This window comes from Thunnus albacares, chromosome 4, assembly GCF_914725855.1.
Source record: "Thunnus albacares chromosome 4, fThuAlb1.1, whole genome shotgun sequence".
Classification (NCBI taxonomy): Eukaryota; Metazoa; Chordata; class Actinopteri; order Scombriformes; family Scombridae; genus Thunnus; species Thunnus albacares.
The window spans coordinates 16,129,050-16,144,935 of NC_058109.1; the positions used below are offsets into that span (position 1 = coordinate 16,129,050).

General features: G+C 37.8%; 1 protein-coding gene across 1 annotated transcript in view; it reads left to right on the plus strand.

The window, feature by feature from the left end:
* Positions 1 to 15,886, plus strand: part of syn2b (synapsin IIb) — an 87,285-nt gene that overhangs the window by 31,422 nt on the left and 39,977 nt on the right. The window lies entirely within an intron of this gene.

A 15,886-nucleotide genomic window follows, 5' to 3' on the forward strand; every position in this document is an offset into this window, starting at 1 on the left:
TTAAAGACCGGCTTACTGCTGAGGCTCAGTATCGACACAGGATTGATCGCACTCTGTGCAACAGAGCAGTAAATTACCAAAGCTTTAATCATTATATTTTCTTTTAGTACGAGATATGAGTGGCATCAATTACTTTATCTTTACAGCATCATGCTGGATTCAGTAGCACAGGATATTTAAGCCTTTGTGTTTGTTTTAGAGATAGTAATGAGTCTGTATGATACAATGAGAGTGGAAAACAGGATAGGAAGATGACACAGGTAATTACTTTAAATTGCAACAACAAAGATATAGCAGGTGCTGTGGTTTTCGTGCTGGTGCAAAGCCAGTGATGCAAGGGAAATCTTTTTGATTATTTTGTGCTGTTGCTCCAAACAAACTCACTTGTGCCATGTTGGATGTAGTCATGCAGCTAAATATTTATGTAGATTCTGTGTTGCAGTAAAGTTATGGTTTTATTTTTGATAACAAATGTGATTTCCACCTGCCTCTCCCACTAGATATAAAGTGTTTCTGTATTGATTTGAAGAAATAGATGGTTCTTACCTCTAATGCCAGTTTATTCAATCTTGTGAACAGTTAAAACAAGCTATTTTCTCACATTCACAGTGGTAACATTATCATATATCACATCACAAATTTAATCGTGTTACAGGTTACTGTTGTTGTGAGCTAACTGTTCATATTTGTTTTTTAAAATAATCATGGTAGCAGGAATTTCAGTTTTTTTTAAACCTAAAAAACTGTACATCTCACTTAAAAGGGAACATCATCTGTCCATATAAACATATCTGTATATTTATACTTTTGGACTCTGTGGCAAGGCCAACCCGGTCAAGGTAATTAGATAACTGTCTGCTGCTTTTAAAAGAGAGAACTGATGTCATCGGCCTGCTGATGATGTATTCCCTCCTATAACAATGTGAGGTATTCATCTTTGCTTAAGCCACTTTTTCAGATTGCACTATACTGTGCCAGGACTGTTCTTCTGCCCTTGATCGGCAGAATTACAAAAATAATTAGGCAGAAATACATTTGTGCCATATGCATGCAGATGTGTTTTTGCCCTATTTCATTAAAAAAATTAGCTCACAATATTTCTTATTCTGCTGACCCATAAGTTACTCTCATCCATGAAGGACAACAATATGCACAAATAGGAGAATTTAAAGTTGCATTGATTTTGTTTGTTTGTTTGTTTGTTTTTTTGGCCACTAAGCAGCAGAACTAGTCTTAGTACAAAGTTGATATGGCTAACATTTTATTTACACATCCAGCAGACAGTGAGCCACATTAACATTCATATGTACTTATGTTTCTGTTTACCTGACAATTTTAAAAATAAAATCCAATATTCACTCTCCTTTTACCTCTGTTTTTAGTCTCTAACAATTCCTATGAAATATAATTAGCTCTTCAGCTGCTAAATGCTCCATTATGTTCACCAGCTCATCATTAACTATCTTCTGTTTGGTGCTGAGAAGGTAACATACAGTGTGTTTATCAGAGCTTTTTTGCAGAGTAACTGTCTTCTGCAGCTGAAAGTCGTTGAAAGCGGTGAGAGTGAACCAGAACACTTAAGTCAGAGGCCATAAAACCAGCAAACTGATTCTGAAAGACATTAAAAACCTCCACAGAGCTGAGGGGGACTGCAGAGTTTGGCCATAATAATCTGTTGGTTCATAACTGCAAGTTAAGTTATAAGAATATTGATTGAACTGTGCAGTTTTAAACATTATCTTTTAAACTTTTCACTGTTTGAATGTAAAACTACACAGAAAGTTTAGTATAGTGGTGCTTCAGCAAACATCAATGACTGTTTAACAATCAACAAGTTACAGTAAAACAGTCCACACACCATTATAACCCACATTTCTATTTCATGTTTCTCTCAGTGTCAACACATTGCACAAAGCACTTGCTGTAATGCTTTTAAATGGAGTGATGGTCACCTCTGTAAATGCATCATTTACTTTATATCTCCCCTGCTGACTGTCATAACCTGGAATCGTTTGTTTGTAACTCTTCCTATCAGGCACGATGCCAATAGGCGGATCAGCAGTTTTTGTGTCCTTGTCTGTCTTTCTCTCTCTTTGTCTCCTGGTCTGTCTGTCTCTCTCTCTAAAATTAAACACTACGCCCCAAGCACTGTCACGACTATGAGCCGGTGTGGGCGATGGACACACACACACACACACACACACACACACACAACCACATACAGCCGTGCATCATACAAAGCAGAACAATAAGTGAAGTGATGATGACTTTGCAAACAGTTATGACAGTGAAATAGTGATAAGAGTGTGGGGAGTTGATTGTAGGTGTATGCTGTATTAATTAATGTGTTGATGTGTATGTGAGAGAAAGTAGGGGATGAATGCTTCTTCTTGCAAGGCTATTGTTGAATAATCTTTCACAAAAACTAATTTTTATGATGCTGAAATCAGCACAGATAACTCCTTTGATGTCCACCAGGTGAATTTATCTTTGACACATCAGTTTTTAGTTTTCAGCTTGGTATTTGCTGCAACCTTGCTGCTCCTGTCAACGCCTCATTTGGTCTGAATACGGCCTAAAGGTCACTTCACCCAACTTTCTCACTTAGCCCTGATCTGAGCTTTTGATTTAGTGAGCTTCTGAGCTGAAACTTACAGGAATAGTTGGATTTTTTAGGAAATTACTCCCTTTCTTGCTTTGAGTCATCTTTACAGAGAATATCAATTACTCTCATGTCTGTGGTTGAAATATGAAGCTGAAGCGAGCAGGCGGTTAACTTAGCTTAGCATTAAGACTTAAAGCAGGGGGAAGGAGCTAGCCTGGCTCTCTCCAAAGGCTACCAAGCTCACAAATTAACATGTAAAAGCAACAAGTTACATTCTGAAAAAAACAAACAGCCTGCGGCCGCTGGCTTCATATTTAGCATGCACACATCACAGTGGTATTGATTTTCAAAAAGTTTAACTATTTCTTTAAGCTAGCATCCCAATAAATGGAAATGAATGGAACTTTATTCATGCTATCAAATCATACAAAAATTATATCTGGAAAAACTCAACAGCAACATATCTTTCTTGAAACTGAACTATTTTCTACTCAAGTATGACCACCAACAACTGTCTTTTTCTCTCTGTGATAATCCTACACTGCCTGAGTGCGTCCTGAGAGGGTCTGGTTAATCTCATCACCAAATTGAGAAACTACATTAAATATGAAACCTGAAGTGAGGCAGACGTCTTGTTTTTATTCAAGCGATAAGGAAATGCACGACAACGAGCCGACAGCTGATATGAGCCTGAACTTGTTGTCCAGTGTCAAACTGAAGTGCTGCTTCACTGGCAGCTGAATTCTTCAAAACGTCACTCAGTCTTGAAATAAGCCTCTTGCCTATATCTGTATGTCTGCCTGTGTGTGTTTCTACGTACATGTGCATGTCTGTGTGTATTTTAAATAGTCTGTGCTTGCAGGTGTGTCCAGACAGGTTTAATTAGAGCAAACCAAAACACAAAAGTAAAGTGAAATACAATAGACATGTATTTCCTTTATATGGATGCATTTACTGTGTTATTATCTTCCAAAAGAGGCAGGCCAACCTCAGACAAAAGCTCAACAGACATCTGGATAAAGTGTTCATAAAGTCTCATTTATGCCAAGCCACGGCAGGATTGTCTGCAATGATTTATCTGCTCTCTGTCTTGCTGCAGACAGACACTCTGTCTCAACCCCCCATTAAACCAGGAAGGGCACTCACCTTAGTTTCACCTCAGTGAAAGATGAATCAGTGTGTGGCTCTCATTCCAAGACCGGTCATCTTCTTGCAAAAATCAGAGGCAGCAATTTTGTACTTTGAGATTGTGTGCTTAATAAGTTACTCATCCGCTCTGCAGTGGGATCAACATTGTCCATCCAGTACAATGAAGTAATATAAAGATTTCTGGTACATGCGAGACACTGTTTCACTGTTGTTCCATCACAAGAGGACCTGAATAGATTTATGCCCTGCTTTTCCAAAACAAATGAGTTGTCAGTTTAATCCACTGTTGGTTTTTCCGACTCTGTATCCATCACAGCCTTTCAGTCAGTAAATAAAATATTCAGCTGGAGTGGAAATCTTTAAAACTGAGAACACAACTCCCTAAATCTTAAAAGCCCAAAGTGACTTGAGGGCAGGTATCCTGGTAGGGCATATGTCTCACTTTTTGAAGGGTCACTGTGTTGGATTTAGATTTAGCCCGTGAACTTCTCATCCATTTTAGTCAAGTTTCCTCCTGAGCTTATTCTGCTGTATGTGAGCACTTTTGTCAAATCCTTTATTCTTATTGTTCCTCTGATGTTAAAACCAAACATTGACTACACATTATCTGAGTCTATCACATAACTTACATTAACCCTGGAACTGACACACATAACAGTCATGTTTTCTCAACAGAGACAAATAAACTAGTTAAGTAGAGTGGAGAATGAACAGAAATGCCCAATATAGTAGCAATAAATCTGATGCAAGCTGTTGTAAAAGTGTCAGGCAGAAACCCTGCTTTGAACAACAGAAATGTCAGCACCTGGTGAAGTCATTGTTGAATCATTTGTATAAATTTGACAACACTCTCAGCCCAGTGGTGCACCTGCATCTCATCTGTATGTGCTTTACTAAAAAAATGAATCTGCTGTAGAGCTGAAACAATTTGTCTGTTAATCGATTCGTCAACAGAGAATTTATCTGCAACAGTTTTGACAATCGATGAATCATTTCAGTCATTTTTATGGATGGCTCTGGGGATGGAAATGTTTGTCGTTCGGTCAGTCCACTACTTTGGTCCAGGCTGAAGTATCCCAACAACCACTTGATGAATTGCCATAAGATTATGTACAGACATTCATGGTCCCCAGAGGATGAATCCTACTGACTGTGGTGACTTTTCCTCTAGTGACACCTTGAGTTTGATGGCATTCATGTCCCCCTCAGGATGAATTGTAATAACTTGTAATCCCTGATTTTTTAATATTTTTTTATCTAGCACCATCATTGGATCAACATTTCAATTTGTCCTGTAGCTAATTCAGTTTATGACCAAAAAAATGACATTCCCAACTGTACTTTGTGTTTAGAGTTGATTAGAAAATGTTAGCCAGATGGTGAAAATGGCAAACATTATATCTGCCAAACATCAGGATGTTTGCATTGTTACTGTGAGCATGTTAACATGCTGACATTAGCACAGAGCTCAAAGCACTGTTGTGTCTATGTACAGCCACACAGAGCTGCTAGTGTGGCTGGAGATGTTTAGTTAAGTCTTGTTTGAACAAAAACACCAAAAAATATAGTCTGATTTCAGCATCTTTGGGCTGCTCTTCTCTGTCATATATAATACTGAACTAAACATCATTGCATTTTAGGGTGATGATTGGATAAAACAAGGAATTTCTCAAATGCCACCATGTGCTCTTATAAAGGATAATGGATAAGCTATTTTAAAATATTTTCTGTTATTTTATATACAAAACAATTAATCAATCAATTAATTAATCAAATCAGGAGTTTAATTGGTCTACAATGATCCTTGCTTACTTTTTTTTTTTCTTTGAAGGTTTCCATTGTAGGAGAGAAATACAACAGTCTAATCAGACTGAGACTTTTCTGGCACAGCCAACAATTTGCAGTAATGAGGAGGTTAGTTTTCTTCTGCATGGAGAAGCTTATTTTAAAATGAGCAATCATGTCCCTTATTTGCCACTAATTGTTAAGCTTTGTTGCTCCTGCTAATTACTGAACCGAACACCAAAACCACTGCATTCAATGTGAATGAAAACAATACTGGCTAATTGGCAATACAGATCACACTCTGACAGGAGAGAGGATGGCAGAATATTGATACTGTTGCACCGAACCTGATAACAAGTGCATAGAATATAGTTGTATCTGTCCAGTAAAAGGTGTCTGATACTGTTAACAGTCACTTTAACAGACTTAAAAAATGCATCATCTTAAATATGTTTCCATATAGTTTGACTATGCAATTTTTATCTACTTCTTCTCTCTTATTCTTTATCATAAAACCATCAATAAATGTCTCCTAATTACCATTCTTCCTCTCAGTGAATTGCTCAGTTTGTCACTTTCAATGTTCTCCTGTTCATTTACTTATTGATTTTAGCATTAATGACTGAAAGGCAGGCCATGATTAGCTGACACTGCTGATCAATCTCGCAATCCCTCCCTCCCTCCCCCGCTTGCCTCCTGAACAAACTTTTAATCTAGCCATCATAACTACAAATCAATGAAAATCCAGCAAATGCATAGCTTTTTTAATGCCTGAAATATTTTAAGAGTCAGACCTGTCATGCTTTGGTAGTTTGAAAAGCTACGGACATGTTCTGGTGACTGGCTGCTGCTGTCAACTGCCATTCAGAAGTTGATTGGAAGCAAAAAAAAATGCAAAACCAGGAGGAAATCTTAGGAAATTCCTCTGTAAAGATATGAAGGAAGACAAAAGCTTCACTGAGATCTCACTAAACTAATAGTTTGTGCATTATTGTAAATGCTGAATAATTTCACCTGGGTCACATTATTGCAGAATTAAAAGCTTTTAAGAGGACGTATCATGCACATTTTCAGGTCTATATTTATATTCTCGGGCTCTACTGTAATGTCTTTGCATGATTTAGAGTTAAAAAAAACTCCTTATTTATCTTATATTGACTCTTAATGCAGCCCCTCAGTTCAGCCTCTGTCTGAAACAGGCTGTTTTAGTTTCTGTCTCTTTAAGGCACTCCTCCCGATGAGCCCACTCTGTTCTGATTGGTCGGCTCTGGAGGCTATGTTTCAACTGCAGATGGACTCAAACTAGTAAAACTGAAGTTAATTTTTTTCTCAGCCAACAAACATATCCCTCTTATTTCGGAAAAGTATAAAAAAGATAAGAAAAGGTGAATGTTAGATAAACTATAGGAGACCATGATGGAAAAACTGCAAGGTAGAGGAGGGCGGGTGATAAAAACAAGAGAAGCTATTAGAGGAAGGCAAAGAAAGCTTCTGCAGCACAGTTAAAACAAAGCTGTCAAATTACAGGGACAAGATAAAAAAAAATACTGTCACTCCTGTCTGCTTTCCAAGGACAAAAAGCACAAAAAAAACAACCCACACGTAGCACACACACAGTTCAGCAACCAATCTCTCAATATCTGCAGGCGGGATTGAGTGAAACCTTAAGAAAGCAATCAAGCTTTTAGTTTGAAGTTATTCCCCAGACAAGCCTTTTTTTCAATAAGGCAGATGTGCTGCCATTGGGGGCTTTAACACACACTAACACACACCCACACACACTTCTGAGCATGCATGTGTGTGTGTGCATGAGAGCACAGCCTGTCCTGCAGGTCATAATTTATCACAGTAATGTTATAATACCAAACACACACATACTAATCTCTCTACCACCACACACACACAAACACAAACTTCCAACTCTACAAGTTATACAATCTACAAATGTATTTGTCATTAAGTTTACAGCAAGATGTTTATGTTTTTAATCATCTGGAGTCTCCATTGTTAGAAATTATTCAACTTAGAAGGAAAGCAAACAAGGAGTACTGCACATCTTTACATACTAAGATTATATATTTGCTAAGAATTTTTTAAAAAGTCACTATTAAAAAAGCTTTCTATTAAAGGCTTTATCAGTGGTTAACACACCTAATATTATAGTAATGCTTTATATATCAGTAAGAAGCCATAAATATGACCAACTTTGGGTTTCCAGGTTGTGAAAAATCCCTCTGGCTGCTGCCTCCTTCAGCATGACACTTGATTTGTCTTTCTAGCAGGATGTTTAACTCATTGGGAAGGCAATTTCCAACTGTTTTACCAATTAACTTCTGGAAAAGAGCTGCAGCGCATCCAGATGAAATCTATTAATGAACAACATATTGATTCTCACCGATCTATAAAGCACAGTAAAGCCTGTCGTTACTGACTAACTAACCAGATTTTTAAGCTAATGTTTATCAAATGTGCTCATCTAGATTTTAGACTGTATAGAAGATGTCAAAGTTAAATTGACTTGTAACCCCACATATTGTTGTACAGTACTTCAGTTTTTGCCAGATACACTGACATGATATATTTACATGTAGAGAGGGTGTGATACCTGTGTTCCTGCAGGCCTGAGATGGAGGATAGTGACAGAAGGAGGTGTTACATCCTCCTGTGCTGCAGCTAAATAATTCAAGTGACATCTTCACCTCAGGGAAGAATACGTGAGCCAGTACTACTGATTTGAAGCTTTGTATGCTGTTCATATTCAGTCAGTGCAGCCAATCAGAGTTCTGGGATTTTTTTCCACTCATGATGTGCACAGGGGTGCACTTAAACACTCACAGCTACTGAAGGACACATGCCAGACTGATCCTCCTGGATAGAAAAAAGAAGAAGATGAACAAGTAGAAGCTAGAAAATTCTGTGTATGCTTGTTAGTTTGTGTCTGATGAGTCTCTGGACGATTCACTGTGGTTCTCAACTACTCTGTGTTACACACTCTGTGTCACAGCTGTTACCTTTACACCAGTCAGCATCCAAACTCAATTTTATCCTTTTTATTTACTGCAGAACTGCCTGTGTTTCTCAAATTTTATTCTCTCAGCTTTTTTTTCTTTAGCCCTGAATAAAAGGAGAATTCGTGAGCTTGCGGTGTTCTGTTTAATCAGTTGTCCAATACAACGTACAATGTTAGTACTGCTCTGTGAAATCCAGCCAGTTTCCTTCAAGGCAAGGCTCTCATTCAAGTTACTTTGTACAGCATCTTTCAACGACAAGGCAACTCAAAGTGTTTTATATAAAACAAAGAAGGCAAGGTGTAAAAGAGACATGAGATATTATTAAAAGTTAAATAAAATCTAAGATCAAAAAATGAGCAAAAATAGAAAAAGAGAGATCAGTTGAGAAGTTACGGTGCAGCTATGGTGTCAGATATGAATAAATAGTCCCAAATTCACTTTAATAAAAGGCAGGGGCTAACAGGCAACTGTTCAGTCTTGATTTAAAAGAACTGAGAGTTTGAGTAGACCTCATGTTTTCTGGGAGTTTGATCCAGATGCATAAAAACTGCTGAATGCTGCTTCTCCATGTTTAGTCAGTCAGTATACATCATGCTGTTTTCTCACACCCATCTTTCCTTCCTCCAGTCTCAAGTGGTATTCTTTTGTACTAATCTACAAGTAAATAGCCTAGTGTAGTACTTCCCAACCAGTGATGTCAGAGCAGGTGTTTGTCATCAGCTAACCTGAGTAAAATACCTGCCTTTACACCACTGATTCAGACGAGTGCTTGATGGAAAACAATGAGCAGTGCAGCAACATTATGTTACCACTGTCAGTCAGTAACGCTGCTCTGATGCTCTGAAAAATTTAAGAGTTAGCATGCAGTCAGAAAGTTTCCATAGAGACTAAAAATTAATTCTTGTTCTACAGCTGACGTAGTTCAACAACCCCTGTGTTATTCCTTTGACTGTACCTCTATATCGGTGTGCACCTGCAGTAACAGCGTGCCCACCAGCCATATAATTACACACCTGCTATCTCCCACCACACTGGAGCTTACTAGATGGCTCTAACACGTATTGTGTCCTTTCACCCTAACAGGCACAGTCTTGTTTTACAGAATCACTTGTGGATTAAGTGAGGAGAAAAAGAGATGGTTTGGGCGTGCATAGTCTTGCATTACCAGAGTGACAGTGCTGTGCCAGAGAGGGAAGATGGTCTGGCAGAACCCACTTTCATTTTTATACAGGTTTTTGAAATAAGCATTCTTGGTTATATGAATTTCTTAAAGGATTTAGCTGATGATTTTCTATATTTTTCTTATTGTCAACAAATCTCACATGCAGAGCCAAACCAACAATAAACCCACCTTACTTACAATTATTGTGTATCCAAAGCCTGATATATCATTATTCCTATGTGCCTTAGTCCTCCGTTGTTGTCCAAAAACTATTAAAAACATGTCAATTAGCCACGCCGCTGCACTGGGAGACATGTTCCTTCACCATGAAGAGTTTGAGCATCTTTGTTTAGAAATGGCTCCAAAGATCAATGTAAACAGCATCACCTATCTACGCATATGCAGTGGCGTCTGCCTTACACAGAGCTGCTCTCCAGAGACTGAAAACGTGATTGTTGTTATTAGTCTTTGGAGCTGTTTCTAAGCAAACTAATGTGACCATAATATTCATGGTGAAGGAACATGTCACATGTCACCTAGGAAATGGACAATAACCAATAAAAGTAAATACCAGCTCTGTATTTTTATCAAGTCTGGTTGAGATAGTGCGCAAATGCTGCTTTGCTTCTTTAATCACATGGATTCTCTCCATTGGTAGACAATTATGTCAATATGCTGTTCCCGGAGATTGTACTTCCTACTTTTTAAAACACCATAGCAACACAGTCTGCCTCTCACTCTTGTCTCACTAAACCGATAAAAACGGTTCATTTGCATGCATGTGTTCTACTAATGTGTATTGCATTGGATCAATCATGATCACCACAGTGAGGAAAAACAGAAAGTTGGGTGGGGAAATTTATGTGTTTAAGGAAGGAAACTGAGAAACAAGGGAGTGTGGAAGAGAGTGACAAAGAACATCAAATAATGATACGTATCATGCTTTAATGGGCTGTAGACACTCATCACATCCTGATTATGGTGTCTATTCTTATCAACTCTAACTCATTATATGATTCAGGACTTGGACTTAAATTTGTGTAAAACATAGCTTGAGCCGAATATTTTCAGACTAATTCTGAACATTTGATGACCATTCCGCAATTAAGCATCCAAATTTATTTTGGGATAATTGTTTTTACCATGAATCCTTGGTAACCAAGTAAACAAATAATTGCTCCAACATGATGTGCAAAAACTTATCTTTTATCTCAAAATATCTTGATAATTACACTGAAATGGTAAATAGGCAAATGCTGTTAATACAAGTCCATATTGTAGCTACATTGCACATCAATCTTTCTTATGTTAAATGTAATTTGTGTATTTTTATCTCCCTGACTTGCAGTACTTACTCCACTCATTCCTTCTCTGTATTTCTCTCTTTTTATGTTATCTCTTTCTCTTTGTCCCTTTCTCCATTACCACGCATTGATTTGAAAGGTTTAATTTCCACACGACTCTGTGTCTGTCTCAGACTCAGACTCCATAGATCAATAACGAAAAGTGGGAGCGCATCAAATGACCCTGAAAAAAATGGAGTCAACAAAGCTCAGCTGTTGAATTTAACCCGGCACAGAGCCATGTTTTTTTTTAGTGGCTTCTCTCCCAGCTCCACAAATCTGTATCAGTTATTGTCAAGCGACTTGTCCATCTCATTTGTCCATGTCATCATGATAATGTGAAATCATAATAGCAGATTTATGGGCAAAACATGTAAGGTTTACATGTTCTAGGCTGTACATCTTTACCCAGAGCCATTACTAATGACTGTATGTGCTACTTATTTTTAAAATTACAGTTATATTTCTAATATTACATATTCTAATATATAGAGAGTTAGTATTTCTTATCCTCAAATTCCTACCTCCATTCCAACTCCATTTCTCAGATGTTTACTCCAGATGTATCTGCTTGAGCTCCTAACCCCATGAATTAAAGAGTGCACGTAGTGATTGTAATTCACTTTTATTTCAGTCTTTGAGAGCCTTCCATCATGCCCTCTGAGTTACATTATTCTCAGCAGCAGCTGGATAATAGCTAACCTGACACACCAGATGGTTTGTTACACAGAAACATCTGAGAAGTCGTCCTTGGAAACTGTTTGGGAAAGGGCAGGCACTTTCAAAATATACTTGGCAGGTGATTGGATGAACCATCTGTCCATCACCGTCGATCACCATCTTACTATTCAAAGCAGCTGGATTCACAAGATCACACGAGAATCCTCATAGGATGCTGATTGGTTCTGAACCACCGGTGGTTTGGACACAAGCGCATAACTTGAAGCCTGACAAGATGGATTTTCACATGATCTTGTGAACTTGCAAATCCAGCTGCTTCACAAGGTAGGCTAAGATAACAGCAAGAGTGAGATCTAAATCTTAATATCACCCACACATCCTGCTGCAGTTACTATAGAAACTTAGATGGTTTCCGCTTTGTAACAGAGTGTGTTGGCAATTTGGGTTTACAAAAAGATTATATTGCCTCCAACATCCTTTTAAAAGAAGAATTAATTGCACAGTTCAGGGGTGCAGACAAAATTCAATTTGCTTGATCTTAAAATCCATCTGACTCACAATTTAATTTATGTTTGCTTCTGCAGTATCCCTATTTGTGACTGTTTTTTTTAGAATCCATTGCCAGTCATTTAAATGTTTTAAAGAATTACACAGAAAATATTTCTTAAAGATACTGTCTTCAGTTTATCTCAACTTTTTCACTTGTAATTCATTAAATAACACACTATAAGTATTTTCCCAAATGTGACTGGGGATGGGAGATGTTTAGTGTGATGAAACAGCATCTGGATCTCTGTCTCTGAGAATGTGTCAGCACTCTTCTTATGAAATTAATTGTTCTGGCTTCATTTCCTGTTTTTTGCCTGAGTGAAATTTCAAAAATCTAATTAAATTCAATTAGTGCTCAAGCTTGTTGGTCTCATCCTAATCAGATCATGTGCCAACACCATCCTAAATGAGGAAAACATTGCTGACTTGCATTCCTTTAAGTCTCATTATAAGACACGGTGCTAGGAATTGAATACAAGGAGCTTTAGGGATGACCTGCCAGGGATGATAAATTAATTGCAACTTCATAATGTGTTATATCCTTTAGCCTAATAGGACTAAAGTCTATAGCCGTGTTAGCTGTCCGGTGAGGCACAACAGAAAACAAATTTATTGGATGGACGAAAACATTTTTTCAAGTCTTTCTTCTTTACCACTATGTAGAGTGAAAGTTTGGTCTGGGAGTGTGTAAGAAAAGCTGGAAAAAACGCCCCCTATTGGTCATTTATTTTTCCATGGGGTTGGGTTGAATGCTACTCACGGCTGGTATATAATTTAGATTGATTATGTGTCTGTTAGACCCTGATGAAGACTTATAGTCGATACGTGTTGGTCTGTTTGATTGCCTGTGCTCAAAGAATAAATGTATTATTTCACTTGAAGATGAAGTGCCTTAGTTTTTTTCTCCATGGCTGTCTGCGCCACTTAAGGACAAATATTCAGCAAGACTTCCTGCATTCTGCTTTTTTGAAAAGCTGGAAATTTGTTTTGGCACCTTTATATTTACTTAACAGTCTTCCAAGCTCAAGCACTGCTCGTCTATAGTCTGAAATGGATCCTACAGATAAAACAAGATTGTTTGTGTTTCACATTATTTGAATACCAAACTGGATAGTGAAGGTAACAGACCACTGGATAGCACTTTCCATGTTACAGGTGACATGTATCAGGTTGCATGCTTTTGATAAAACACTGTGCACTCCAGGTCACTGCAATGTACTTGAAATTTCTGTTAAAGCTGCAATAATCAATAGTTTTTATTCTAACAGGAGATCAGATGACTATGTGTAAGTTAGCTCTGCTCTCTAGAGTGTTTAGCATCTTTCAGCTCATTGTTTTGGTTTTAAGGCTGCAACCTCTGCTCTCATCAACCTTGTTTTTCAGCAGGATTGGATAACTGCAACCAGCCCAACGCCAAACAGCACACAAAGTTGGTTAACTAGCTGGTCAACATACTGTTAAAGAAGGAGCAGTTTAAAAGCTAATGTAGACATTTTCTCAGGAGTTGATCAGGACCAAAACAGACTAAAAAGAAGAGTAAATATGGGATTTATATTAGTACAGTGGCCACAAACACCATTAATGTTAATGTTGCTTTGTGTCTCCTGGATATACAGTATAGGTGATCGTTTGCTTACAAATTTGGCATAACAACTTCATAATGAGATTATATGTCACTTATCTGTTCTCAACTTGTTCTGCTCCCCTTAAGTGGCCTTAAAAAATCAAGTGATACAGCTTTAAAGCATACGCATTATGCAGGTGTATGCTAAAACAAGTTCTTGTCAACCCACAAAAATTAAATATGAAAGTTTTTTTTTCCTCTTTGTGACAAGCATCTGTTTCCTGTGCTGTGTCATTCACCTCAAGTTCTAATAGAGTGATTCATATTTGCACATGTTTTGATTATATTCCATCAAACTGCTACATTATGCAGTTTGATGGAGTAAAAGGAGAAAGCTAGATCCGCTGCCTTTAATCAGAACACCATAATTGTCCATTACTGTGATGGCCTGACATCCCATGTCTTTGTGTATAGTTTTGCTTCGTTCGCTGCAGATACTGAACACATACTGAATGTGGAGCCTAATTTACTCTGTAATGAATTCTTCTGAGAAATTGTAAGGCAAATTTTGAATTGACGCTGCAGAGAGAAATAACATTTTTCAGTCAAAAACATGATGTTTTTAATGATGTAAGCAAGCTTTCAGTGTTTAATTTACAGGCGTCATCATAGCAACACTGGAGCGTGTTCAAGCAGCTGCCCATTTTGATGAAAATGCACCATAACGGAATTGCACCGTCTAGCACAGCTGAAAAAGATATACTGCCGTAATTCTGAGGTTATCAACTGTGCTGCATGGTTATTGATTGTTGGAAGTGACTGCATCATACCCTCAAAGTGTTTCTCTCACAGATGGTATGATCCTAATGAACTAGACTAACAAACCAGATGCTTCTGCGCTGTACTACATGATGTCCTATGAGGTTATATGGAAGAAATCTTATATACATATTTAATTTGACAGCATGGAGAGGAACCACCAGTGCACATTCAATTTGATTTAATGTCATATTATGGTACACAGGCTGGTATACTGTGATATTTAACAAGGATGAATTATTTTATTAGATGATTCAAGGAAGTTCAAGGATGTAGACGTGAACGGGGTTCACTTTGGACTGCAGCAGTGTTATATTTGGACAAATTTTACTGTTTGAAGATAATGCAACTTCTTGTTTTCCTTACAAATCTATACTGTAGCAGGTGCATCAACAAATGCACTAAAACAAAGATTTCCAGAAGGTTAGATGCCGTAAAGGTATATGGTCTCTATTTTCATTGTCAGCAAGGGCTTCAATAACATGTTAGCTCTTTCTGGGCTACACTCATGATTACTGTTTTGTTTAGCATCAGTGTATGGGCTGATGATGTAAGCAGTGAAAACCATCTGCGATCCATATACAGGGTTGTGTAAAATGAATTTTTTTTCTTTTTTTTCATCTGTCTGTTGGCTGGCAGCCTGTACCTCTTTGCTTGTCTCTTGTCTCTGTCCATCTGTCTGTCTGTCTATCTGTGTCTGTGTGCTCTCCATCTGCCTGCCTTTGTGTTTACTCATAATCTGTTTCTACATCACTCTTGAGCAAATTGCAGCCAAGATATTAAGAAGTCAACATCAAACCACACTGTTATTGGATACATTCATCATTCAAACTGCAAGACGGCTCTTAATATAGCAGCAGAATTGCAGCCCTGACAAGAATTTAATGATTTTCAATGAAAATTACACTAATTGCAGTTTTGGTAAGGCCACACTGACTTCCTGTGTCAGTCTGAGGTGTTCTAAAGGTCACTAGAATAAACTTTCCCTTACAACTGAGAGAGTTTGGCCGTTAAAAGTGCACAAGCGGGCATCCATTTTCTTTCTCTTATTTGTTCCACAGGAAATGTGATGTCCAGTAGAGGGCAGCATAGACAACATAGAGAGCTTTTGAGTGTACTAATGGAAAACACTTCTCTTTTCTTTTCTTCTCTTCTCTTCTCTTCTCTTCTCTTCTCTTCTCTTCTCTTCTCTTCTCTTCTCTTCTCTTCTCTTCTCTT